The following is a 26,925-nucleotide window of genomic DNA, read 5'->3' as shown; positions in this document are numbered from 1 at the left end:
AGAACCCAAATAATGGTCCCAAGATGAGCGGAAGTAGGGTTGACAACCATGGAGAGGCTGAAAACCAATTCTTGTACCAGCATTCATCTTTCTGTTTCTCTCTCTGATTTTTCTCAGGGCCTTCTCTGACCTATTTCACGCTCTCTTTAACCCTTCCTGTCTTGTCTATGTAAAGGCAACATTCTTCTTTAAGGGTTATACACAGTCAAGAGCTGTACACAGCCTTGTTTATTGTAATAGAGTAAATCAAGTCCAATAAGTATCTTTGCGATTTTTGGAGGCCTCTTCAGACAGGGATTTCTTAAGATTAGTGATGTCAGTCTCTAGCTGTTTGTTGTTCTTGTCAGTGGCCCTTCAATGGTCTGAGTAGTTAAGTTCGGAGGTCAGCATCTGGTATTGAACTTCTAACAGCAGACATCATGGGTGATTCATTTTTACCTGGAAAGGACAAAGAAGGGCATTCTCAGGGAGATTTCTCTTCCCTGGATGTAAACTGTTATTCATCGTATTTATGGTTGGACCTGGCTTTGTGGGGGTATCTATTTATTTCATTAATCTTTTTGGTAGCCTGTTAACTGTGCTTTCTGTGGTATCAAACAGGCATATCAATCCTTGGCCCCATAAGGGAACTGGGTCTGGGCCATTTCCTTTAAGGATGAAAGGGTTCTTCCCCATATTTGTGGCATAGTTTTTATTGGTCTCGGTGATTCCAGAGGCAGTCAGCAGCAGATTTGCCACGAGCTTTCAGTTTTAGAGAGTTAACAGTGATCAAGGCATGATGGAGAGTATTTCAGGGGGACTCCTTCTGAGGGGGCACCATTCCACCTCTTTTGTTTTTAAAACCAATTTTTCAGAGTTCTTGTAAACTCAGGGCAGAAGCGCCAACAGTCTCTCCTTTCACACTCAGAGAGTCATGAAGACCCTATTTAAAGAAATATAAATCTATATTAATAATCTCTTTTATCAAAGGACTGTTACAGCACAGCTGATAACTAATCAGACTATATAATATATCGATTAGTAATAGCTTCTTCTACTTTTTGTGTTATTACTTCTCTTTTGTCAATTAATTGTTGAGGAATATTAGGATTTACATCTCTCTTGAGAATATTAAACAGAAACTTAAATTCTTTTGTGGAAAGCTTAAAATAAGATCTTAGCCAATTAGCATCTCCTAGAAACTTTTGAAAATAATTTGAAATAAGTAAACTCTCTCTCTCTCTTTTGTAGACCCATTATATGTTTTTTTATAGGATATTTTACATATTTACCTTTCAATGTTAACTCCTCTCCCATTCTCCCCCCAAACCTCTTATCCCATACCCCCTCCTCCTATTTTTACGAGGGTGTGCTCCAAACATCCTCCCAGTCCCATCTCAGCAGATGTTGGTGAGGATGTGGAGAAAGAGGAACACTCCTCCACTGTTGGTGGTAGTGTAAACTGGTAAAACCACTACGGAAAGCAGTCTGGCGGTATCTCAGAAAATTGAACATAGTATTACTTGAGGACCCAGCTATACACCTCCTGGGCATATACCCAAAAGTTGTTTCAACATACAACAGGGACACATGCTCTACTATGTTCATAGCAGCCTTTTTTATAATAGCCAGAAGTTGGAAAGAACCCAGATGCCCTTCGACAGAAGAATGGATGCAGAAAATGTGGTACATTTATACAATGGAGTACTATTCAGCTATTAAAAACAATGAGTTCATGAAATTCTTAGGCAAATGAATGGAGCTGGAAAATATCTTGAGTGAGGTGACCCAATCTCAAAAGAACATACATGGTATGCACTCAATGATAAGTGGATATTAGCCCAAAAGCTCACAATACCTAAGACACAACGCATAGATCACATGAAACTCAAGAAGAAGAAGGAAGATCAAAGTGTGGGTGCTTTGGTCCATTCTAGAAGGAGCATCAAAAGTTTCAACCAGAACTCCCAAAGTCTAAACCTCCAGCCAGAGAGCACGAAAGGAGGGACTCATGTTTCCACCTGTATAGATAATTGAGGGTGGCCTTGTCAGACATCAGTGGAAGTGGAGGGCCATGGTCCCCAAAAGTTTGGATCTCCTAATGTTGGGGAATTGGAGAGCAGGGAGATGGGACTGGGAGGATGTTTGGAGCACACTCTCAAAACAATTTTTAAAAGTAAAATTTATTACCAAACAAAGGAAATAGTTTGCCTAATAAAGAATGATGTACTCTTATCTATGTACCCATCTGTATTTACTCACACACATTCCTGGTACCATATTGAAACCATGATCTTTTATGAGTTATATTGGTATTTGAATTTTCATGTACATATTTTCTACAAATAAAACTTCCACAATCTATTCTTCACTCAACCTATCATATTCATTTATATTGATCTTTCCTTGTTCATTTTCTCAGACACTAATGGATTTGTTAAAATATTCCCATCAGGATTATTAATTTAATTTCCCCGAATTATTAGTGAATTTCTTTATCTCCCCATTATAGATCAGAATTCTGCTATTACTATTATGGCTTCTTCGCAGTAATTTGAAGTCTCAAAGCTATCATTTCCCACTTTTGTTCTTTATAGCTCCATCTGCTATATTTCATAGAATATATTTGTTATAAGAATTTGTTTCTATTTCTTTGAGAAAAGTAAGCTTATACACTGCTGATTTATTTTCTAAGTTTTCCTTAAAATAAAAACTAAGTTATTTAGTGTATTGTAAGTATTGTGTTGTCTGTGGAGCACCAGGAACTGTGTGCCATCTTTTCCCTTTGTCTTTCTCTTCTCTTTCACATCCATATGCAAGTACGTTTGGACAGAAGTCATTTTTATTATATTTTACTTTTAATAACAAAGGATAAAAGGTAATACAATGAGTATAAATAAATTTCTTTCTTTGACTGTTTTATAATTTAGCCTAGCAAAAGAAAACTTAGTTGGATACTAAAAAGTTTTAATGACTAAATGATTCTTCTTTTATGATAATTTATACTTATGATCTTCATTAATTTTTTTCAGTGTTCAATAGTAACTATAAACTTTGCCCCTAACACATATCAAGGCCATTATATAATAGTAAATAGCAAGTCATTTAGTAATTTCTTTACAAACAGGTAGCTTTTTTTAAAGTTTTGAATGTAATCTTCAATTCTTCTTATTGATTCTTAATAGATATAATCTCTAACCATAATCTTGGTGTAACCATATAAATACAATTATAAACTTATCCACTTACATTAGAGACACCATTCAATATTCTAAGTGGAGGGCATGTGAGGAACAATACCCATGGCTAACCACTGGTCTAAATATGTATGCTCACATGTAACAGGCATACTTTCATATACACATGAATGCTTCCAGTGAACACACACACACACATACACACACACACTGGGAGAGAGAGAGAGAGAGAGAGAGAGAGAGAGAGAGAGAGAGAGAGAGAGAATATAATGGTTAGAATTTTGTTAACTGATTAACAAATGTATACTATTGATTATGTTTTAGGGAATTTTGTTGTGGTTACATTTTTGAGTCAAAATTACACTAGGTTCAAGCTGGCCTCAGATTCCATCCTTTTGTCTCAGTGTCCATAGTGTAAGAATTCACAGAGGTGAATCAACATGCCTAGCCAGAATCATTTTAAATGGAAAAGTTCTATATATTAGAATGTTAATCACTTTATTAGAGACTGGAGGATAAAGACATTTGTAAGATTTCATTGTTTCTGTTTAAAAATAAACATTTATTAATCCTGAGGATTAAGCATTCAAACATGTGACAATGAGGTCAATTCTCATTTAAAGCACTGCAACTTTCTATGATCAGGGGAGGAGTGATTATCTCTTAATCATACCATTGGCTTGTTTTCCCCTGAAGTCCTAATATCCATAAAAAAAGATTGCAGTATGTACTTCTTTCAAATGGCATTACAGAGTCTATCTATGTTTTTTTAATTTGGAAAAGTGTAATATTTTTTTCTTTTAGTTTTGGTTTTGTTGTTGTTGTTGTCTTGTTTCTTTGATGTCTTTTTTTAAACTTGGGATATGACTCAATATCAAAACTATGTTTTCTGACACTTGGGACTTTTTCTTTTTTTCCCTAAATTATTTATTTACTTTATATTATTATCCCCCTTCACTCTCAGTCCATTCCTTTTTCCTTGACTCCTCCTCCAACCATACTCCCTTTCAACTCAGAAAATAGGAGACCTCCATGAATATCAATATTCCCTGGCATATCAAGTTGTAATCAAGCTAGAGCCATCTTCTATTGATGCTAGACAAAGTAGCCTAGTAAAAGGAAAAGGATCCAAATTCTACCAACAGAATTGGAGACAGCCTCTGATCCTGTTAGGAGTCACATATGAAGAACAAGTTGCATAACTGTTACATATGTGCAGAGGGCCTAGGTCTGTCCCATGCATGTTTTCTGGCTGGTGGTTCAGTCCCTGGGAGGCACTATGAGCCTCGGTTAATTGATTCTGTAGGCTTTCTTATGAGGTTTTTTTTCTTAAGCTACCTCTTACTTTCATCATGTGATAGATTGTCTAGTCTTTAGCTTTTTACTTGTCTACTTTCTTGAATTTTAACTAAAAAAAACCCCACAGCTTTCTCTCTTCCTCGCTTCCATCTTTCTCTGTTTTGGAAGTGTCCAAGAACTATTACTCTCTTGCTTGTTATTTTCCATAAACTCTAAAAAAATTATTTAGCTTCCATTTGAATGCATTTCTGAAATCATTTGTTAATGAGACCAAGAATTGAAAGAGAAGAGTCTTATAATTTTATTGTTGTGAAGAGATACCATGACCACATCAACACTTCATATATATACACAAAATTTTTTTTTTTCAAATTGTAATTTATACTCATCCATACAGGGGTTATAAACACAAAAAGGCAGGACTTGGGGAAGGGGATGACACTGGAGTGTGGGTATTCAGGGGGAATACAGATATTTTTCAGAACAGGGTACCGCCTGGGTGAGGGTTCAGGGGATAGGTCACTATGACTCTGCCTATGATTCACTTGTCCTTATCTAAGTTGGTAATATCTGCCAAGGCTATCTATTTACAAGGTCTATGACTACTCAGGCTGGTAAATTGTCACAAAAACTGCCTGTTTACAATAGCTTACAGCCATCTGTTTCAATGATTTTCCACAGAGATGTAAGACTTGGTGTTAGTCTACATGTATGACAGGCCTATTGCTGATTTTAGGCTACCACAGCAAATCTTATAAACATTTAATTGGAGCTAACTTACAGTTCAGATGTTTAGTCTATTACTCTGATGATGCATAAGATGTGGCATGGAGGTAGACCTGGTACTTGAGTGGTAACTGAGAGTTCTACATCTGAATTGGCAGGCAGCAGGAAGGGAGAGCAATACTGGGCCTAGCTATCTTGGGCTAATGAAACCTCAAATTCCACAGCCAATATCACACTTCCTCCAACAAATCCATTCCTACTCCAACAAGATCAGTCTTTCCAATAATGTCACTCCCTATAAGCCTCTTGGGGCCATTTTCATTCAAACCACCATAAGGGACTTCAAGTTTTCCAAATAATATTAATCAAACAGAACTTGGAAAGCTAAAAATTTATACTAGGATATTGTACATGAATAATTAAGATCTAAGACAGGAGTTAAATTTGAGCATGTTCATGTATAATATGAGTAAAGAATTCTGTTGTGTAAGATGATCAACTCAAGCTTCAAATATCTCAAAATAAAGCCATTAAGGTTATGTTTATCAATATCCATCAGTTGTTATAAAAAATAAGTTAAAAGAAGTGCTGGTCAATTTACTTAGTTTGTAGAAAATATTATGATTGCCTTTATCTCTTAGCAAAAAAATATGCCAGGTACACTTTAATTGTGGTTTTATATAGTGGTAGTGGTGAAAATATCCAGGAATGCCTAAGTTTCTAACTGAAAGTTTATCAGCACATTCATTTATTTGAATTAAGCTTCAGAAGTTTAATTAATTTAAATGAAGTGTTAACAAATTCCAATATGAGTATTATTATAAAATACCTGCAGTATCTCAGTAAATAGAGGTTTGTCAATTGAAGATTTGTTCAGTTTTTATAGAATACAGTAATTTTTTATTCTCATATAAACATTTTACATGTACATACTTTTAGACAAGGTAATTTCTGGTGAAATTTTGGTATTATCATGTCTCCATTTTCTTCCATGAATAATATGTTCAATCCATAGCCATCTTAGAAAAAAAGAATATTTTACTAGATATCCATCAAACTGACTACAGATAGCCAGGTCTATAGCAATGGTAATGAGGTTATTAGATAATATGAATAATATTGAAACTCATATCATTTTAGGGACAAGGACTAAGAAAATGTTTAATTCCGAGTAATCTCTTCGGTTTTAAATGGGAAATCTCTTAAGTATTCTCTTAGACAGAGACTAGATATTGCAAAAATATTTGAGATCCTGATACATGTTAGGTGTCTTGGTATCTTTCGTCTTTTCATTTGGGGCAAGAAGAGCCTCCTGCTCTCAAGGAATTCCATTTTTTTATAGATCATAAAAGAAGAAGGTATGGGAGTCACAGTTTCTTCACTTGAGATTGCAATCATTACTCTCAATGATTTCCTCTTTGCATACACACATAACCTCGTGATATAATAAAGTATTTAAAAAGTAAATACTTTATTTAGTCGATGAATATATGATACAGCTTCCATAAACTTTGCAGTTATAATGTTGTGGGACTTTTCTGTAATACAGCTTTCTGAAGGTCATCTGTGTTCCTATAAGCAACTCTTCACGTGTGCTCTGTAAGTAAGCTAAAAAAATAATCATTGGCTCACTAAGTTGGACTTTGGTGAAAATGTACACTACTGTCATAACTGAAAAAAGTAGATATTTGTTCATATCTCTCGAGGAAAATGTAACACAACAAAAAGATATCCTGCACTAAAAAATTTTGAAACAGTAATCATATACTCAAAGTTTTACCTTGGTATGTTCATAAACACATAGAAGCTACCTGCTTTTATTTACCACCTTTTTAAATTTATTTATCTGTGAGTTATAGACCAAGTCATACTAGAATCATATTCAGCTATTTCACCTCCATTATTCTGTTATCATTGATGTGATTTCTAGCACAATAACTTATTTTTAAACCTAGAATACCTTCTATAAGTAATATCTTTGGTGATCATTACAAATCAGTGTAGACTTACTCTGAAGATCTAAAAAGGAAAGCAAGTAGAATTTTTCCATTGGTCTTACAACAACATCATAACCATCCTGAAGACACAGTTTCAAAAGGAGATTTAAGTATCCCACACCAATTCAATTTAGGGGATCCAGTTTAGAAAACTTGTTCACTCTCAAAAGAGAATTGTGTACTGAAGTTAATAGAACAATCTACAGTCAATATTTAGTAATGTACAAACTTCCTGAAATAAAATGACATATGTCCACATGCTTCACATTGATATCTGTTTTGTGTAGTTCAGTGACATAAGGAATAATTTAACTAATTTGGACAAACATAATGCATGATGGTACAAATAAAGTAATTTAAATATGCAAAATTCATATAGAATGCTAAATTTCAGAAAGGGATCTACTTGTGTATTTGTTCACTATCCCACTGTGGTTTTTCAAAGTAACTAATATATAACAACTACCTTACATTTTGTGATTATCAATATTGCCATTTAATGATGTTACAAATGATATTTTATTAATTGTTTTCTTAGTTTTATGAACATTGTTAAAAAGAAAAAAAAATAACCACTCACATTAGGCTACTAAGCCATGCTTTGGGTCTTACTACTTTGTCTCATACACTAATAGGTAGTCTATGGCTACATTTAATTATAGCATAATTTATATATTTCTACTTGAAATAGGACAAGAGAAGTTTAGTATCACTCCACCACAAGACCGAATCATTTTGATATTTTTGTTTAGTCATTGCATGCAACATACTGGTGTTTATAGACAAGATTCAATTATTTTTCACTGTATTTCAATGTTTTTACTAATATTTATGGATACAAAGTGCTTCTTTTAAACTTGTATTCTCATCTATGTAATAAGATGCTATTTTGCTTATTGTTTCCACCAAACTAACTCAATATGCAAGCACCTCATATTAATTAACTTTAACATGATTTAACCAAGATGCTAAGTAATTAGAAAACAAATACAGGACGAAAGAGAAATAATCAAAGGAAAAGTAGTTTTATGCAGACTAGACAAACCAACATTGAATTGAACCAAAATTAAGTAGAGTCATGTAAGAGAAAGTAACATTATGATCTTTCCCAAGCAACTGCTATTAGAGTAGATCATACAAGACTTAGTCCTATAGGGATAAACTGTCACTGTGATAGAAAACACAGACAAAAATCATTTGTCCACAACAAAAGACAAGAATCAACTTGACAAAAGTGACAAGGAATCTTTGTCAGACTAAGTGATGTAGCAAGTAATAGGGAATATTTCTAGAGAACCCTAATATATTCCCACAGAGCACTTGAATCATAGAAGGAGGTCAGGGCAAGAACCCAACGCAGAAACCTGGAGGCAAGATGTGATGCAGAAGTCAAGGCAGGATACATTTTACTCTCTCTCTCTAACATAGTCAACATATTTCTAAAGTCTTTTAGAAAAGACACAAAGTCTTTTTAGCTTTGGGAAATACTAGCAGGATATGCTGAAGGTATAGAAACATGAGGAAGAAAAGTTGGAAATCAACCTGCACTACGATGCCTACAAGGAAGGAAAAAATTGATTGAAAAAAAACAGACAATACTTTAACAAAAGAGAAATCATAATATCCGCCTAAAATAAACTAATTATTATTGTGAAAGACAAATAAATATATATTTTTAAACTTCCTCAGAACAAGTACACAACAGAGGGGTAGCGGGTGTTTGTCCTCTGACATGTAGTAAAACAAATTCACGTTATGTGTGAGCACATTGTTGGCACTCAAATCTATAGAAACATGACATGCAAATTGGAAAATAAAAGGTGTATAGCACAACATAGTCAGGATTCTAAGAATATATTATGTCTACTCATGACTTTTTATAGTTTTCTGTATTTATTCATCAAGTATAAGCTCTTACAGTGCCAGATAAGTAAGAGAAAAGCTGTCAAATATTTAGGAAAAAGAAGAATTCCTGACAACACAATCTTTACCTATAATTTTCTGGAGAACTGAATCACTTGCATTCATATGAAATTGTTCACACCTTTAGATTAAACAAAGATACACACACACATATACACACACATACACCATATATATTTTTAATTAACAAGTTTCGCATCTATTCTAGCAATAATATATATGTACACATATATATGTGTGTATGTACATATGCATATATATGCAATAACAATATTCTGATTTTTAAAAAATATTGAAATATACCTAGCTTATACTATATGATTACATTGGAACTAAAGACAAGCATTTCTAATGAAAGACTTAACACTATATTCATTCTTAAAATTTCATTTTGCCCATGCTTATGAAAATTGTATAAACTGTACTAAAGGCACACATAGTCAAATTTCAGTTTGAACTTTCTATACTGGGAAAAAACACTATAAAACACGTATTTAAATATACCCTAAATCTTTTTTGGTTTGTGTTTTACATACTTCAAAAGCAAGCTTACTTTCATTTTGTAAATACTTTAAAACAAAAGTGAAACTATATATATTTATTTATTTGAACACACACACGCACACACACACATTCTACTACTATATCAAATTATAATGATGATTTTTCTAACAGGATTTATGCATGCATCAAGCAGTGATGTAAATATTATAGGACTAACTAATAAGCCTCTGATTGGAATTAAGTTCAATTTCACAAAAATAAACCCATATTTGCTACTGTAAAGTTGACCAAGACCTACCAACTGGGGGAAGGGTTTTCATATATCCTATAAGCTAATGTGCTATTATTATTTTGCTAAATTGATGTACTATCAAACAGTTATCTAAATACTACTAGTATAGTGCCTATATATTGCCTCATCAATGATGATTTATTTTTAAAGTGTATTACACTTAATTCAGAGACATACAAAGTGGTTAAAATGTGCAAAGTGTCTGTAGAATGCTTACCCCTAACTGGTGAATCTATGTCACACTACTTTTTCCAAGTTTCAGAATATATAACATCTAAGAATAACAGACAAAAAAATTTTTTCTAGAGCCAGATGCCTGAGAGTACTGTCAGGAAACAATGACTTCTAGATATGACAGATGTATGGTCTCAAGATAGTTTTGCATGTGGATGCCCCTATACTCATACATTTTCTCTTATTAAACTGAATATCTTATAATAAAAAGACAATAAGGAGTTGGGAAGTAATCAGAGGTGGACGGAAATCTGAGAGTAATTAAGGGATATAATCATGCTATATTGTATACATGTACGAATTTCTCAAAGAATAAGAACACACTTATTTTTTTAAAAGTAATCAAACCACCTAGATCTTTGTCATCTGGGATTACCTAAGTCTTTATTTATGGAAAAGATTCATCAAAATAAAAACAGAATGTACAAACAAGAGCAGAGCAAGAATGATAAAAATAACCCTTCCAAACTGAACAATAAAAAAATCACATGAGGACTTGGCCCTACACAAAGATACAGGCAAGGAAGGCAAGCAGGGAATAAGTGAGGTATTCTGTCTTCAGGAATATCACACCAATTAATTGGCTCATGCCAAATGTTCATCCCTGTAAACATACATACAAGTGACAATAAATGGACCAAACTGAAAATATACATACAAGTAACATTGTATGAACCAAACAGACAACATTTAGAAAATATATGTAGCTATAATTTGTGTTCTTTCCTTAAGGGCACGGTTGCACCTGGGATCCAGCATACCTAACACACCTAAATTGTAGTCAATCCCCTCCATATTTTATTCCACACCACTGGGTGCATTCCCCAAGGCCACACCTGCACTAGGGACTCCAGATAAGACTCCACCCTATGCCCACCAACTTGCACTAAAATATACCCAAAAGCTGTAACTGGTTCGCATCGCCTGGGCTTCCTATTGCAGCCTACAACTTCAACAAAGACTTCTGATCTCCTGGAGGCCAAGTCAGTTTTATAGACGCCGGAGAAAACTTTGCCACCCCAAACCCTAGAGGTCATGCAGACCATAAAGATTACAGCAAAGATACCCTACTGTACCTGAAGACTTGGTAGTCACCAGAACCCGAGGCCAAAAGAGCAGAGAAGAAACAGAAACCAAAGAAAAAAACATTCAAAAATCACCAGTGTAACAAAGATCAATTCAGAAATAAGATCTGAAACCTATAATAACTGCAAACCCAGATGATAAGAGACCATTGTAAGACTATAATCAACAATAGCCAGGCAATATGGCATCACCAGAACCCAGCCATTCTGCTACAGCATGCCTTAAATATTTCAATACATATTAAGCACAAGAATATTATCTTAAATCCAATGTGATGAAGATGATAAAGGCCTTTAAAAGGAAAATGAATAAATCCCTTAAAGAATAAATCCCTTAAAAAGTTCCTGACACAAAATATCCTGAAAAATCTGGGACACTATGCATAGATCAAATATATGGACAGCCCAGACTACTACACCCATAAAAATTTTCAATCACCATAGATGGAGAAAACTTGATATTCCATTACAAAACCAAATTTAAACAGTATCATCTCACAAATCCAGAACAACAGAAGATACTAGGGGGACAATTCTAACCCAAGGAAACATAGGAAATAATCTAAAACCAACAGAACCAAAAGAAAGGAAACACACATACATACACAAACACACAGACACACAGACACACAGACACACAGACACAGACTTATACACACACACACACACAAACAAACAACTACTACTGCTACTACTACTGCTGTAATGGGCAATGGCTGGATTGTAAACAAATAACATTAATAATAATAATGATGATTATGATGATAATGAAATGTTCAGCATCCTTAACTTTTAGGGAAATGTAAATCAGAACAATTCTGAGATTCCATTATATAACCATCAAATTCCCAATAATAAGAACTCAAGTGACAGCTCATCCTGGTGAGGATGTGGACCAGGTGAAACACTCCTCCATTTCTGTTGGGGAGTGCAAACTGGCACAGCCACTTTGGAAATCAATTTGACAGTTTTTCAGAAAATTGGGAATCCCTCTTAGACAAGACCTAGCTGTACCACTCCTGGCCATATACCCAAAGGATGTTTTATCATACTACAAGGACACTTGTTCAGCTGTGTTCATAACAGTTTTATTCATAACATTAAGAAACTGAAAAAAAAACTACAAAAAACAAAAGAAGGATAGATAACAACAACAACAACAACAAAAACAACTGGTACACTTACACAGTGGAATACTATTTTGCTGTTTAAAACAAAGACATCATGAAATTAGCAGACAAATGTATGGAACTAGAAAGAGCATCCTGAGTGTGATAACTCAGGTCCAGAAAGACAAACATGGTATATTCTTTCATATAAGGGAATATTAGCCATAAAGAAAGACATAACCATGCTATAATCCACAGACCCAAAGAAACTAAGTAACAAGGAGGGCTCAAGGGGAAATTTATGAGTTTCACTGGGAAGGAAAAATCGAATAGACATCATGGGTGGACATGAGGTGGGGACTAGTTGGAGGTGGGGTTGAGTATGGTAACAGGAGCTATCAGGTGAGGGGAGGACACAGAAAGAAAGTACTGGGAGAGACAACTGAAATGAGGAAAACATGTCTGGAGTGAGCTAGAAACCTAAGGTAATGTGACCTTCCAGAAATCTATGAAGGTGACCCTAGGCAAGACTCCAAGAAATAGGGGTATGGTCTGTGAACCAGCTATCTTCTGTAACGAGGCAAGACTTCCAATGAAGAAATTGGAATGCCAAACCAGCCACAAAATCTTCTACCTATAAATTGTCCTGCCTACCAGAAGTTCAGGGTTAGAGATGAATCAGAAATTAAGGGAGTGGCCAAGTATTGACTGGTCCATCTTGAGATCCATGCCATGAGAGAGAGCTAAACTCTAACACTGCTAATGATATTCTGCTGTACTCGTAGATAGGAGCCTAACTGACGCTAGAGAGGCTTCACTCAGCCACTGATGAAAGCTAAAGCAGAGACCCACAGCCAAACATTAGGCAGAGCTTGGTGATTCCTGTGTAAGAAAGGGCAGAAGGATTGGGGAAGCGAGAGGGCCCAAGGACACTACAAGAAAGCTTATGGACTCAATGAACCTGAGAATTTAGAGAATCATAGAGATGGAACGGCTGCCAAGCATGGAGCATGCTGGGACTGAGCTAGGACCTCTATACATACGTAACAATTATACCTCTTGCTCTTCAGGAGGGACTCCTAACAGCAAATGTAGAGGCTGTGTCTGACTTTGTGGCCTTTGGGACCCTTAACTCCTACTGGACTGCCTGATTTGACCTCAGTGGGAGAAGGTGATGCTTAGTCTTTCTGTACCTTGAAATGCCAGGGCTAGCTGGGAGATCTTCCGTAGATAACTGATTTCTGATGAGAAGCTGAGAAATGGATGTGGGGGAGGGGAGATATGTGAAAAAACCTGGAGGAAGAGGAAACTAAGGTTGGGATGTAAGGTAATGAATTACTAAAAATATAATGTAATGACAACAAAAAGAAAATGTGTGTATGTATGCATATACATATATATATACATATGAGAGAAAACAGGACACAGATTTGAATGACAATGAAAAGGTTATATGAGAATGTTTGAATGAGAAAGGTGAAGAAGGTAGAATTGTTATGATCATATTTTAATCTCAAAAACAAAATGAAAACTGGAACTACACATAAATATTAAAGTGAATATTTCCACAGGAAAATCTTAAAAATAATAATAAATTTTAATGTAATTACCCTATTTTGAATTTTCATACTGGAAATTACTCATCTATAATAAATTTGATGATACAAAGCTAAATATATCTTTAATATGGTAAAATGTTTCAACTACAGAAGTTGAATTTATCCATACTGGTATATTGAATGGGTAGTTTTTATTCTTTTTTTTCCTTTTCTTTTGCACTGCAAAGTTGTGAAGTCTGATCATCCTTGCTAGTTATTTACCATACTAATTATTAATTGCAAATATTTATAATGAATGTAACACACTAGCTGGAGAAAAATTGGTGGGGTGGGATTATTTTTCGTCTCTATTTTTCTTTGATGAAAACAGATCTAAGTTTTAAACCTTCTCAAAACTGAAATTCTCTAAGAATTAAAGTAAATGCTGCCTGCTAATTCATATACATATGGGTTGGAGATGTGGCTTAATGGAAGACCAATTGCTTAACAGGAGTAAGGTCCCATGTCCTACAAGCACAGACTTAATTAATTGATTGATTAATTAAAATAAATAATTAAGTAAAAATAAACAATTATAAATGTCTCACAATTATAATTTCATGGTCCTCTCTGAATCTTCTTTGGAATGTCTATAATATGACTGAAACAAAGACTTTACCTGATATACAGTAAAGGGTGTGTGCAATACTCAGGAGCTTTGCGGGGCTCCAAATAAACAACTTTGTGAAAGAAAAATATGTACAGAAATGTGAATCCCAAATCGAGGAGGAGATAGAAGTGGACTTTGGAATTGAAATGACAGCTGACTTATACAGATGCCTGCCTTGAAAGTTTTAGGATAGCTTGGATCCTGAAGACACTGAGAGTTGAAGAATGACTTTCCTTTGTGTGTTGATTCTCAATTGTTGAAGTGTTGTCTGCCTGATTCCTGTGTAGTTTGAAAGGCATTAATTTTCCCCAGTGAAGATTTCAACTACTGCTGTTCTTTCCACATTTCTTAGTTTAGATACAAAAGAGTTAAAGTGTGCAGTGGAAAGCTACTTATTTCTATTTCACTTACATATTTTAAGAAGCCTACCTTTCATGTATTTTTTACTTAAACTTTAAGGATTCCTAAAGTTTTATTAAAAGCGTAGAATTTATGTTTACCCTGTTTGATATTGTTTCCATCAGATAACTGAGTAAATGTAGTGTGGCTGATAATTTATTATGAATCAAATATTATATCATCAAAAGAATAGAAAAAAGAACAAATCTTTAACAATTAAAAATATTCAATGGGTAACAAATCTGGCATTTGCAATTTCTCCCAAGACCTTTCTACTTCTATGTGAATATCCTTTACTGGACCAAATTAATAAAGCAACTTGAATTTGGCCATTAAAAAAATAGCTAAGTTACATTCTATATTTGGTGCTCAAAGGCAAATTGAGTGAAAGAGATTTTCTAGTAAATGAGTAACCTAGCCATCTCTCCAGTTCCTAATTCAACATCTTTGTGAGTTTGCCTATTGGTTTCAAATAAAGAAGCATCCTCCCCCCATCAATTTTTCTCAAATTGCTTTTAATGAGGAAAGTAAAGAAATTTACTCTGCAATATTTGTTTTGCTTATTAAATATTGATGTGGTATATAGGCAAATTCGATATGTTGAGTAGACTTAGAGCATTGTACTAATATTCAATGCATGAATTCCAAGGTAACTGATGTAAGTAAAGTACTAGAATCCAGAGAGAACAAGATACTTCAGAGATCTTTGCTAAGGACAGTCATAATGTAATTGTGGTTATTGAACATGGTGATGTCATATAACCAGTTCTACATTGTGCTCACACTTTTCCAATACCTTTGGATCTATAAGAATGTTTGTGGATTAGAACACATCCATTACAAAGGAACTTGTCTTTTGAAATAAAATAATAATATTTTGATTCTTGATAGTAGTATCTATTATATTTATAATTGATAGACTTAGAATTACATATTTCACACTGATAAAGAACTCTAAAGTTTTTCCTTTTAATTTGCTTTTTGCTTTTTGTTTTTCGAGACAGGGTTTCTCTGTATATCCCTGTCTGTCCTGGAACTTACTCTGTAGATCAGGCTGGCCTCAAACTCAAAAATCCGCCTGCCTCTGGCTCCCGAGTGCTGGGATTAAAGGCGTGTGCCATCACTGCCCACTGCCCATCAAGTTTTTCTATTAGTAACATACTACTCATTGAATAACAGATTACATTCATTTTCTATTAGAGAGTTTACTAGTATATCCTTTATTTTACTTCTAGGAGCAATGCATTTTCAGAAAATAGTGTCAAGTAGTAATAAAGTTGTTGAAAAATCCATCACCAAAATAAATACTTAACTGTTCCTAAACAACAGGACAGTGGATGATTGAATCACTGTCTATTCACTCTGCATCCATTAGAAAATGAAACAGCTTTCTGACCACCACTTATAAAGACACTGACCCCATTTATAGTGCTACCGTCTAGTGATCTGATCACTTCATAATGTACTGATCTAAAAATAATATTCTATTGTGAAATTATATTTAAAAATGCTCATTCTAAATGCATGCAAACATCTAGTGTGTCACATTAATCGTTAGGGTAAAGCAATCTATAAACACGATGAGGTCTCATCTCTTACCTCATTTCACCACTGTATGCTAACTTCCAAGGGGGGAGTTCATATAGAATATAGACAAACTGGAATACCATTAGAGCTTTGCTAGGAATGTAAAATAATATAAATGCTGCTGAAAACATCAAACATTTTTCTGAAAAAAAAAAAAGAAAAAAAAACAACCCTACAGTATAACCTAGAAATTCTGCTTCTGCAACCTTAAACAAACTAATGAGAATCATGTCCTTCAAGGTTTATGAGCTTTCATATTTGTTGCATAATTTTCAAAATCACCAACATATAGAATATATTCTCTTAAAGAGAAATGATTATGTACATTGTAGAAATTTCTAACAATGCAAACCTCAAGACCAGACAGATATACAGAAGAATTCTATCATATAATTAAAAAAAAAAACCAATGCTCTAAAATATAAGATAGAAAGGGAGTAAATATTCCAAGACTCATTATACAAACCCAGTATAGCATTGATACCAAAAATGAATAAATGGACAAGAAAATAAAAATACAGATTCAATAAATATAGCTATAAAAATATTCACTAAAATTCTCATAAACATAATATAACACATTTAAAAATATTATGTAAATTTCCAATTTATAAGTGGAATGTGAGGATCACTTTGCATAACCAAAACAGTAATTATAGTACAGCACAGAATTGAGGCCAATGACAAAGATTGAACAACTGTTTCAAAAAATATGAACCTTTCAAAAAATATACAAATTTTCTGATTTTCAGTGATGGCATTATTGCTAAAAGTGACCTACAAATTCAATGAAATCCTCAACAAAATTACAATAATAACTCTTCACAAAAATAATAACAAAAAAGTTAAAATTGAAATGGAATCAAAAGAAAAAAAACAGTATCACAAGTCTGACTTCAAACAAATCATCAGAACAATAATTGGAAAAACAGCATCTTAGGAGTTTGGTGAGCATATGAGCAAGTATATATTCTAGCATATTAAACACTGAGCAGGAGGTTTACTGTTAGTTTGAGGCAGCCTCAGATTCATAGGGAAATCCCCTTAATCTAAAAATCAAACCCATCTTTCAAATCCAGCACTAAAAACAATATGCAGATTAATAGAATAGGATCAGTGCCACGATATAACTTTGTACAGATACAGCCACCTCATTATTGAGAAAGTTATTAAAGCATACATATAGAAAAAAATGATATGCTTAAATAGTCTTGGGAAACCCGGGTTTCCTATGTGCAGATAGATAGTGTATTTTTATCCTATAAGACATCAAATAAAAGTAGATCAAAGACTAAAGACTTCATTATGTGATCTAAAGTCCTGACACTACCATAGAAAAATACAATACGTGTATTTTTATACAAGCATATATATATATATATATATATACATACATGTACATGCACGTATACATATGCATAAAGTAGCTATCATCAAGGATGTCCTCTCCTGAGTAGGATTACATCAGCTCAGGAAATGATAACAAAGTTTGACAAAGCTGCTCTATGTAGAGCAAACAACAAGAATGAACAGACAGCCAAAAGAACAAGGTAAGGTAAAAGTTTTTCAATTATACATCAGCCAATGGAAAAATAACTTGAATATACAGAGAATTAAAAAACAAAAATTGTCTATAACAATAAATAATCCCATATTTTGTGGAAATAGACATTTTTAAATGTTTTAAAGTTTTAAAATTAAAGTTCTTTTCCCTCTGCTTCTCCTTTCTCCATCTAACCTGTGATAAGTTTTCTCATTCCATCCCTCGTATGTCTTGCCCACCAACTCTTTAATATATATATATCCTATTGAATCCATTTTGCTATATGTATATACATGGTTTCAGAGATAGCCATTTTTGTATTAGATAACTACCAAAGGAGCTCATCCATGGGGGAGGCTTTTTTCTTTTCAGACTCATTTACTTTCCCCCTAGCAGTGAATAATGAGGGTTCCAGGAAAGGAGCATTCCCAACCAAATACTAGCTAGGATTTTTGTTTTGCTTTTTTTGTTGATCTCAGTCATTCTGATTTGATGAGATGAAACCTGGAGGTTGTTTTGATTCTATTTTTCTAATAGATATGAATGATGAAAACCTTCTGGAGGTATTTCTTAACCAGTTATAATATTTCTTCTCTTGAGTAAACTCCATTTATATCCCTAACTCATTTTCATTTTTGTCCAGGACTCTGTTTTCCTGTTTTTATTTTTGTTTTAAGGTTTAGTTATATATATATTGTGTGTGTATGCATTTACTTATTTATTTATTTAGTTCTTTGAATAATCCTCTCTCAGTATATAGCTGGCATAGAGTCTTTCCCCTCTAGGCATATTTTTTCACTTGCTTTATTATTTCCATAGATGTGTCAAAGCCTTTTAGCTCTTTATGAGTTTCCAGTTCTTAAGTGTCACCCATCTTGTGCAAATGGAGAGCTCTTCAGAAAGTCCACTATAGCTAAATACCTATGTTTCCCTCTAGAATTTTAGTATTTTATGTTTTTAAATTGGGGTCTTTCATACTCTTAGATCTAATTTTGGTACAGATTCATAGGTAAAAGCAGGTCTAGTTTCAGTCTTCTGATGCAGGCATACAGTTTCCCATCACTATTTCTTAAATATGCTGTCCCTTTTCAACATATGTGTTTTGGCTCTGTCAAATATCAAATGATAACTGTTATAAAAGTGCATGTTTAGATTTTTTATTCTATTCCAATAGCCTGCACTTCTGTTTTTGTGCCAGTAGTATATTGCTTTTATTGCAATAGCTCTATAATATAGAATGATTTCTAGCTTTTCATTGTTTTGTTTTTGTTTTTTTTCCCCCCTCAGGATTGCTTTAGTTATCTACAGAATATTGTGACTCCATCCAAATTTTAGAATATTTTTGTGAAGTAATATATGGTTATTTAAACTGGAGTTGCATCAATTCTGTAAATTGCTTGAGGTAAGATGACCATGTTAATTTTCAAAATGTTAATTATACTCACCTGTAAACATAGGATATTGTAAAAGTAACTTTTATTTATCTGATGTAATTGTCTTCTTAGAGGCTTAAGGGTCAGTATGCACACCTTTTCTAACTCTTTCTGAACTCTGGCTTACTGATTCAACTCAGCTATTCTGTGGAAACTCCTTTCCAAGCTTACTGATTCAGACTGGTTTCTCTCATTTCCTGCCTGAATTCATCTGCTTGGCCTCAAACCAACCCTGGAAATCTGTTCTAACTTTCTGGCTCCTTCTCATTCTCTGTCGAACTCTGTCTTCACCTGTTACCTGTCTCTGTAAAACGTTCCCTGTAAAACTACCATTCAACTGAACTGAACTGAACCGAACCGCACTGAACTGCACTGACCTCGTAAAAAACAATTAACAAATGAACTCAACCCCATTCCAATGCACTCAGTGAACTTATTCCCAACTGACTGACTCTCCCTCTAAAACTATAAAATTTGTATTTTCCCTGTTTTCTTGAGTATCAGACATACCCTATCTCTGATTTAATCAGCCAAATCTTTCACTGATTCACCATTTTGTATGCCCTTCACTTTCAAATATGGCTGGTTCCTTCATTGTTTTGGATAAAAGGTGTATACTAAAGTCTTGTCTGTATTCCAGTGAGATCATACTATAATCTAGCATGTTTTTGCATTATTACTGGATCATATGTTTGATGTAATCCCTTGCCAGAGCACCTGTACATTAAATTTCTCTAAATTTCCCCTTTTGATTTTTTAATTGGATATTTTATTTACATTTCATATGTTATCCCCTTACCCTGTTACCCGTTCCCAGCCCAGGCAACCCCTATCCCATCACCCCTCCTCTTGTTTCTCTGCAGATGTGTCCCTACCTACCCTCCTACTCCCACCACTCTCGAATTCCCCCACACTCAGTGTTCAACCTTCATGGGACCAAGGATCTACCCTCCCACCTATGCCCAGCAGGGCCATCCTCCCTTACATATACAGCTTGAGCCATGGATCCCTTCCTAAGAGCTCCCAGGCTGATAGTATAGACCCTGGGAGCTCTGGTTGCTTGTTATTGTTGCTCTCCTCATGGGTCCACAAATACTTTCAGCCCCTACAATCTTCACTCTGACTCCTCCATTGGGAACCCCATCATCAGTTCAATGGTTAGCTGTGAGCATCCTCCTCTGAATATGTCAAACTCTGGCATACCTCTAAGGACACAGCTATATCAGGTTCCTGTCAGCATGCACTTCCTGACATCCACATCAGCGTCTACCTTTGGTGACTGCCCATGGGATAGATACCCAGGTGGAATGGTCACCAGACAACCCCTCCTTCAGTTTCTGGGCCACATTTTGTCTCCATATTCGCTCCCTTGATTGTTTTGTTACTCCTTCTAAGAAGGATCGAAACGCCCCCACTTTGTCTTCCTTCTTCATGAGCTTCATGTGGTCTGTGAATTGAATCTTGGGTATTTCAAGCTTCTGGGCCAATATCCAATAATCAGTGAGGGAATACCATGTGTGTTCTTTTGTGCTTGGGTTACCTCACTCAGGATGATATTTTCTAGTTCCATCCATTTACCTAAGAATTTCTCAAATTGGTTGTTTTTAATAGGTGAGTAATACTCCATTGTGTAAATGTAACACACTTTTTGTATCCATTCCTCAGATGAAGGACATCTGGATTCTTTCCAGCTTCTGCCTATTATAAATAAAGCTGCTATGAACATAGTGGAGCATATGTCCTTGTTATATGTTAGAACATTTTCTGCATATATGCCCAGGAGTGGGCATATAGCTGGGTCCTCAGGTAATGCTATGTCCAATTTTCTGAGGAACCATCAGATTGATTTCCAAAGTGATTGCCCCATCTCGCAATCCCACCTAAACATAGTAAAAGCAATATACAGCAAACCAGTAGCCAACATCAAACAAAATGGAGAGAAACTTGAAGCAATCCCACTAAGATCAGGGACTAGACAAGACTGCCGACTCTGTCCCTACCTATTCAATATAGTACTGGAAGTCCTAGCCAGAGCAATTAGACAACAAAATGAAGTCAAAAGGATACAAATAGGAAAGGAAGAAGTCAAAATATCACTATTTGCAGATGATATGATAGTATATTTAAGTGATCCTAAAACTTCCACCAGAGAACTTCTAAACCTGATAAACAACTTCAGCAAAGTGGCTGGTTATAAAATCACCTCAAACAAATCAGTAGCCTTCCTCTAATTGAAGGATAAACAGGCTGAAAAAGAAATTAGGGAAATGACACCTTTCACAATAGTCACAAATACTATAAAATACCTTGGTGTCAATCTAACGAAGCAAGTGAAAGACCTGTATGACAAGAATTCAAGTCTCTGAAGAAAGAAATCGAAGAAGATCTCAGAAGATGGAAAGATCTCCCATGCTCATGGATTGGCAGGATTAATATAGTAAAAATGGCTATCTTGCCAAAAGCAATCTATAGATTCAATGCAATCCCCATGAAAATCCCAACCCAATTCTTCACAGTATTAGAAAGAGAAATTCTCAAATTCATTTGGAATAACAAAAAACCCAGGATAGCAAAAACTATTCTCAACAATAAAAGAACTTCTAGAGGAATCACCATCCCTGACCTAAAGTTGTACTACAGAGCAATAGTGATAAAAATTGCATGATACTGGTACAGAGACAGGCAGGAATATCAATGGAATAGAATTGGAGACCCAGAAATAAACCCACACACCTATGGTTTTGAACTTTGACAAAGGAGCTAAAACTGTCCAGTGGAAAAAAAAACAGCATTTTCAACAAATGATGCTGCTTCAACTGGAGGACACGTAAAAGAATGCAAATCGATCCATTCTTATCTCCTTGTACAAGTCTCAAGTCTAAGTGGATAAAAGACCTCCACATAAAACCATATACACTGAAACTAATAGAAGAGGAAGTGGGGAAGAACCTCGAATACTTGGGCACAGGAGAAAAGTTCCTGAACAAAACACCAATGGCTTATGCTCTAAGATCAAGAATTGACAAATGGGACTTCATAAAATTGCAGTTTCTGTAAGGCAAAGGACAGTATCAGTAGGACAAAATGGCAACCAACAGATTGGGAAAAGATCTTTATGAATCCTACATCTGATAGAGGGTTAATATCCAATATATACAAAGAACTCAAGAAATTAGACTCCATACAACCAAATAACCCTATTGAAAGAATGGAGTATAGAGCTTAACAAAGAATTCTCAACTGTGGAAGCTTTAATGGTCGATAAGCACCTAAAGAAATGTTCAGCATCCTTAGTCATCAAGAAATGCAAATGAAAACAACGCTGAGATTCCCCCTTTTCCTTTTTAAACTAAAAATTGTACACGGTTTTAGTTTTATAACAGAAATAAGTATCAATAACACAAATTTAACAGTCCGAATGTCCTTATAATGATCGGTTGATGTGATGAGACTTATCCCATAATCTAAGTCCTGATGATCTGTCCTTCAACAAATATCAATTTCAGCATCAAAGTTTTTAATCTACCAGTAAGATGAATGGTTTGTTGAGTTGTCTTCGTGCAGGATGGGTGGGGGAGGAGATAAGCCTTTTGCCTTGCCTCCATTGCTATCTTTCTGCATCTATTCCTTTTTTGAATTGTGACTTTCAGATGGAAACTACTCTTATTTGGATCAAATCTTTATCAATTTTGAGAGAATCCATACTCTTTCATCACCTGTGGAAGTATAAGCAAATGTCTTTGCCAACATAACACATTTCCTAACTTTCTTTCTGATGTTAAAACATGTTTAAAATGTACAAGTTGATCGAATTCATCACTTTTTTTCTACAATCCAATGTCTTTCAGATAATCTTATTCACCTTTTTTCTTTATTAAGGTACAATTAGATCTTTATGAAACTATATATAAACTAGACTCCAAAGAACTCACATTCCATACCAGGCTCCATAACAGAAAGTCAGGCTTCTCACTCATTTAAACACAGAAACAATCAAGTCATATTACATAAGATATCAGTATACAGTGTCTCTATGACCTAGTTTAGTTTTCTTTAGTTGCCCTGTGGATGGCTGACAGGAAATGAGTGTGTTTTGTTGTTTGTTCCCAAAGTATGAGATAACCTCCTAGTAGACATATTATAGTAGACAGATTTTTATTTCTGTTTCAATCTCCTCCTTTGTTATAGGTCTGTTGATGTTGTTGCTCTCTTGCTAGTTTAACTTTGGTAATTTGAAAGAAGCCAGAAATTCATACATTTCTTCTAGATTTTCCAACTTAATAGAACTTAAGTTTTTAAAGTTTTCTTAGTAATATCCTATATTTCTTTGCTGTCTCTATGTTTCCCTGTTCCTTTCTAATTATATTAATTTGTGTTATCACATTCTGTCTTTGGTTAGTTGGGCCAAGGGTCTGTCATTCTTATTTTTCTTCTTAAAGAACCAGATCTTATATTGATGGAGTCTTCATAATATTTTCTTTCTTTCTACTTCACTAATTACATTTGTAGTTTTTATTACTTCTTGCCATGTGGTGTTTTGAGGCTTGGTTTGCACTTATTTTTCTAAATTTTCAGCTGTATCATAAAGTCATTTATTTTTGCTATTTCTGACTTTCTTTTTAACTGTGGGCAAATAGAGCTATAAATTTTCCTCATAAAACTGATTTTAATGTGTACCAGAGATTGTGTGTGTGTCTCTGTGTGTGTTGTTTTGTTTTCATTTAGTTCCAGCAATATATTCATTTATTTCTTGATTTCTTTCTTGACCTATTCATCATTCAGTAATGAGTGGCTTAATCTGCAAGTGTTTAAATTTTACTGGTGTTTTGTTTGCTATAAATTTTAAGTGCTATTGCCTAATGGTTGAATAGCATGCATTAAATTATTTAAAATTTTTTGTATCTAATATGATTTGTTTTGTGCTCTAGCATGTGGTCTATTTTACAGAAGTTTCCAAGTGATGCTGAGTATAATATGTATTCTTTAGCATTTGGTTGGGATTTTCTGTAGTTTGTTAGGTGGATTTAAAAAATTTATTTTTGGTTTTTTACTTTCTTTTTGAGATTATAATGTAACATCTTTTCCTTCACTCTACTCCCACATGCCCTTTCTTATTCTTTTTCCAATACTTTTTTTTTTTTCGAGACAGGGTTTCTCTGTGTAGTCCTGGCTGTCCTGGAACTCAGTGGGTAGACCAGGCTGGCCTTGAACTCAGAAATCTGCCTGCCTCTGACTCCCAAGTGCTGGGATTAAAGGCGTGCGCCACCACCGCCCGGCTCTTTTTCCAATTCTTGTCTTCTTTTTTCTTATAAATACATGAATATATATATATACACACACACACAAATAGCTAATATAACCTTTTCCATCTGTATCAAGATTGTCTTAGTTAGGGTTTTACTGCTGTGAACAGACACAATGACCAAGACAACTCTTATAAGGACAACATTTAATTGAGGATGGCTTACAGATTCAGAATTCAGTCCATAATCATCAAGACAGAAGCACAGCAGCATCCAGGCCGACATGGTGCAAGAGGAACTGAGAGTTCTACATCTTCATCTGGAGGCTGCTAGGAAAATACTTAATTCCAGGCAGCTAGGACAAGGGTATTAAAGCCCACCCACACAGTGACACACCTACTCCAACAAGGCTACACTTCCTATTAATGCCACTCCTTGGGCAACGCATATATAAACCATCACAATGATATTCCTGTGTATCTTTTCAGGACTGATCATTTGATGTTGAATAAACCATTGTTCTCTTCCATGGATAAGACTATTTCTCCCATGTCAAGCATTCCTTAGTTGGCTCTCAATCTCTGTGTAAAATTGAGGCTTTTGAGTCTTTCTGTTATCCACGTTGCAATACCTATCTGTGTTGCCCTTGTACAGTTCACATTTGGGCACTCATGTTAGTGAGGTTTTATTGGTGTAGCTTCTAACATGACTAGGTGACCTGATCTTAGAGAGAGCTCCCTGATTCTCTGGATTCTCTGGGTCTTGTCATCTTGCCATCTCCACTTCTGCATTGTTTCCTGAGCTTTAGATGATGTAGTATTTTATAGGTACCCATTGGTACTGGGCTGCAGAACTCTGCTTTGATTGATTATGGTTTTTTATAATGGTCACTCACTGTTACACTGAGAAGGTTCTTTGGTGATGAATGTGAACTGTATTCTTTGTGGATATAAGTAAAAACATGGTTATATTTTTGTTATAAATTATTTGAGATTAGTAAAGAGGTAGTTGTAGGTTCTTGTGGGGCAAGGACTGCCAGGCAAAAACTGGAAATGTTGAGTGAATTTAGGAACCCTAGTAATTCTCATATACAGTAATGGTAGGGAATTCATCCACTCCTGACCCAGTTCCTGTCCTAGTGCATGTGACAATGGCATCTCACATGAGGATTGTGACAACTAGTCACATAGCATAGAGCACAGAGTTCTTCATGCTAACGAGGAATCTAGATGGGTTGGCTCTGAGGGTTTAACCAATAAGCTTCACTTCCAGGACATTCCTTTCTGCAAAAGGTATTTAATCTTCATCTGCCCTGAGTAAGTTGTATGTACCATTTTCATCATAAGAAAACAGTTTAGACAAGGAAGGACTGTTTCTCTTATCAAGAACCACCAAGTGAGGAAGCCTTTATCACACAGAGCCTCACTGGCTAAGTCTTCTGCAAAAGGCCCCTCAGAACTCCTAACATCCACCCCTGAGCTAAGTCAGATACCCCTATCTCTGGCCTGGGACTCGTCTCCCCCAGCTTGGCCCCTCTGTTCCCAACTCCTTTTAGTTCCCAGCAGTGCCTGTGTGTCCAGGAATTAAAGAACTTCAGCTTCAGCCCAAGCCTGAGTCATTTCTTACCCAGGCTGGGGCCCAATCTTAGTATCCATTTCACCACCCCTAATTGGGTGTCAGCATTCAGGAAGCCTGGCACTACCATGGCAGAGAGGATGTAATGTAGCCTAGTGCATCCCTGTTTCTTCTGCCTGTGTTCACACACCCCAGCAGCAAGGTGGAAAGCAATGGATCCAGATCTGGCACAGAACATGGGGGCTACCCAGCTGATGCATAGCACAGCTGGCAGCCCACAGGATCTTTGCTAAGATCCAGGAATTCATTAATATTGAGTAGTTAGCTAAGTTTCCAGTATTAGGCTTGTTTTTCCTTTTGTTGAGCAGGCCTTATGTCTACTTAGAAAGCTTCTGGTTGCTGCCAAAGTAAGCATGTCTCTACTTACCTTAAGATTATTATGCCAGTTGTTGTGGTTCATAGTCATTGTAATACCATAGAACTGTTGGTTGCTGCTACCTTTTGGAAGTCTGCAAGGTGCCGTCTGTTACCATGAAAGCTAGTATTCAGCAAAGAGATATTTAGGTCAATTCTAGCTTAGGTCCACTGGAAA

The sequence above is a fragment of the Grammomys surdaster genome, unplaced genomic scaffold (assembly GCF_004785775.1).
Source record: "Grammomys surdaster isolate TR1022 unplaced genomic scaffold, NIH_TR_1.0 97, whole genome shotgun sequence".
In the NCBI taxonomy this organism is placed as follows: Eukaryota; Metazoa; Chordata; class Mammalia; order Rodentia; family Muridae; genus Grammomys; species Grammomys surdaster.
This window is presented reverse-complemented; position numbering follows the sequence as displayed.